A 3,140-nucleotide genomic window follows, 5' to 3' on the forward strand; every position below is an offset into this window, starting at 1 on the left:
AATTAATGGTTTTTTAAAATTTGATTTTTTTCTATATTTTTAAAGTTTGATTTGTGGGGATTTTTAGATTTTAATCTAAATGAGCCCCAAAACTCTTGGAATCACCCCAAAAGCTAGAAATTACCCAAGGAGATATTTCTAATTATTTAGGAAATTTTTGAGTATTTTAAAATATTTTAATTAATTAATCTAATTAATTGTTAAGTTTTCTTAGAAATTAAATTATCATCAAATTCAAGGCTTGATCTTGTGCATTTTAATTTTCATGGATTAAGGGGTTACGTCATGAGTAATTAAAGGCCTTATGTGAATTTATAGGACTTTAAATAAATTTATTAGGAATTAATTTGGGCAATGGGTTAATTCTTGGAGGGGATTTTGGTGGTCCTAGGTTATGGACCAAATGAGAATGAAATCTAGTGAAACTTGGGCTATAAGATCACCTTATCTCAAGGCCCAAGTGTACTAAATTTAGGCCCAATTTTAATCCTCTTAGGTAGTTAACCAAACCACCAATGTTAACCACCAGGTCACCATAGAAAAATCCTAGCTCACTACCTAGGATAAGGGAGGGGGTTCAATTAGTGGTCTAAAATTCATATCTTAAGCATAATCAACACACAAACACTCAAATACTATATATCATTGGATAGTTATATGTGTTGATTTGAATTAAGGGTAAAATCGCGACCCTTAAGCTCAAATCAACTCAAAATAGCCCTTAATCATATCAAACATGTGGGAGAAATTTTGTGCTTGTGTTCATTCTCACATAAAAGCTATCTTAAAAAAAACTTCATTCTCACATAAAAGCTATCCTTATATATTTTAATTACCATATCATTATTTGCACCATTATCAATTAATTTTATATAGACTTTGTTCTCTAAGCCACATTTACTAATTGATTTATAAAAAGTGTAAACAATCTTAGATGTTGTGTGCTGTGGAGGTAAATGTGAGATGCTAAGTACATGGTTTTCTAATTTCCAATTTGAATCAACATAATATGTTATCATAATCATATATGAAATTCTTGAATTTTTGGACTTCCATAGGTTAGATGTAAAACTAAGTATGGTTATGACAATTAATGCAGTATGTAGCTTTTTTCTTCTCCTTAAATACAAATATTAAATTATTACGAGCTATTGATCTAGTGTACTTCACAATAGACTCTTTTCCCCCTATCTTAGTGAACTAAGATAGGGTTTATTTTATATTAGAATATTGGGTTCCTATAGATGCAAGCCCCAACAGTAAATTATATATCTGAAGAAAACATTTTTGATTAAAGTGAGGATTAGACTCTTTTTAATTTTAACATGTAAGAAAGTTGCCTTATATAGAACGCTTGAGATTGTGCTCTGGTGCTTGGGCGACTCTTGTGCGATTCTAAGGTTTCTTCGTGCGTGGTGGATCGTGGCCCTTCTGGCTTCGATCGAGCTCTGGTTTCGCTTGTTTCCTTTCAGTTTGACTTCATCTTCTCTTTTAGTTTTCTGATTTGGTGTTTTTCTCTGGTTTTTCGCTTTGGGGGATGACGATCCCATCGTCATCTCACCCCGTTTCCTCCTCTCTTTAGGAAGGAAAATCCTGTTCTTTTAAAGATGTTGTCGCTGGTTCTTCGTCTACTTCACAAAAACTGAGCTTTGTGCAGTCGACTTTTAAGGGTTATCCAGATTTAATCTTTGAAGATTCTGTGGTTGAACAACTTGCTGCGCCTTTCTCTTTAACCTAGGTTGGGAAATTTATTTTGAGGAGACCTAATCTCGATGTTATACGAAAATTTTTTGTTGACCTTAAACTTTCTGGAACTTTTCACTTTGGATTACTGGATCAGAGACATATAGCTATTCAACTTTCTAATGATCTTGATTATAGTAGAATTTTTGTTAGGAGATCGTATTATGTCCAAGCATGTCAAATGCGCCTTCTCAAATGGACGACGGACTTTGACATTCAGAAAGAACCTCCGATCGCACCGGTTTGGTTATCTTTTCCTAATTTAAGGTTACATTTTTTGAATCAGCAAATCCTATTTGGTATGGCATCTATTTTGGGTCAACCTTTATAGATCGATCAAGAGGCAGCTTCTGTGTCTAGACCTTCAGTTGCGAGGGTATTGGTTGAGCTGGATGCTTCTAAGAAACATCCTAATGAAATATGGAATGGATCTAAAAATAAGGGCAACTTTAAAAAAATTGAGTTTGAAAACTTACCTATTTTTTGTTCTTATTGTAAAATGCATGGTCATGCTATAAATGAATGCTATAAAAAACACCCTCATTTGCGTCTTGAAAATAATTCTATGAAGAAGACGGATGAGGTGGATGGAAATGAAAAGGATAATACTCTGAACACTGAATCTGGGTTGAATGACCGGGATAACCGGTTGGTTGATGAGGTACCCTCTACAGTTGAAGTAAAGGATGTTTCTAATGATCTAAATGTTGTGCAGGAAATGGAAGTTGGGCTATTAAATAATGTTTCTAACGTGTGTGAGGAAAATTTGGAGCATGTTATTTCTAATTCTGAAACTATTCCTTCTAGCATTACTATTCAAGATAATTTGGAACCTATTTCTATTTCTGATGTTGTCCAGGAATTTGAAAAGGATACTAATATGAATATTAAATGGAGGTTAGGGAAGGTGCCAAGTGTGCTTTGCCATTAGAGGAAGGAGAAATTGCTTCTGGTGACCAATGTACTATTCCAGCATCTTCTTTCAGTAATTGTGCTATGACTGTTATGGAAAATTGGGAGGAGGATGGTAAGTTCATGGAGGACGACTTTCCTAATGTTTGTAAGTCTCCTTAAAAAATTGTAAGTGACCCTTCAAATACTAACTACAATAGCGATAGTGTTTCTGATAAAGAGGATTTTACTTGTAATGCTAAATGTTATACTAAGGATGACATAGATACTAGTTTCATTAAAATTCAAAGTAAAAGAGGAAGAAAACCAAAGCAGGCTACTTGGCTTTTGGCTAGAAACACTTCTAGAAATTCCAGCTCAAGGACTTCTCTTTAATTTGCTTTAGGTTTAGTACGATTATTTAGAATGTTAGGGGCATTCGGTGCCCTTCTTCTAGAATTCGTGTTAAAAATTTATATCGTATCCATAAGATTTCTATTATTATT

The sequence above is a fragment of the Dendrobium catenatum genome, unplaced genomic scaffold (genome assembly GCF_001605985.2).
Source record: "Dendrobium catenatum unplaced genomic scaffold, ASM160598v2 fragScaff_scaffold_1537, whole genome shotgun sequence".
Lineage (NCBI taxonomy): Eukaryota > Viridiplantae > Streptophyta > Magnoliopsida > Asparagales > Orchidaceae > Dendrobium > Dendrobium catenatum.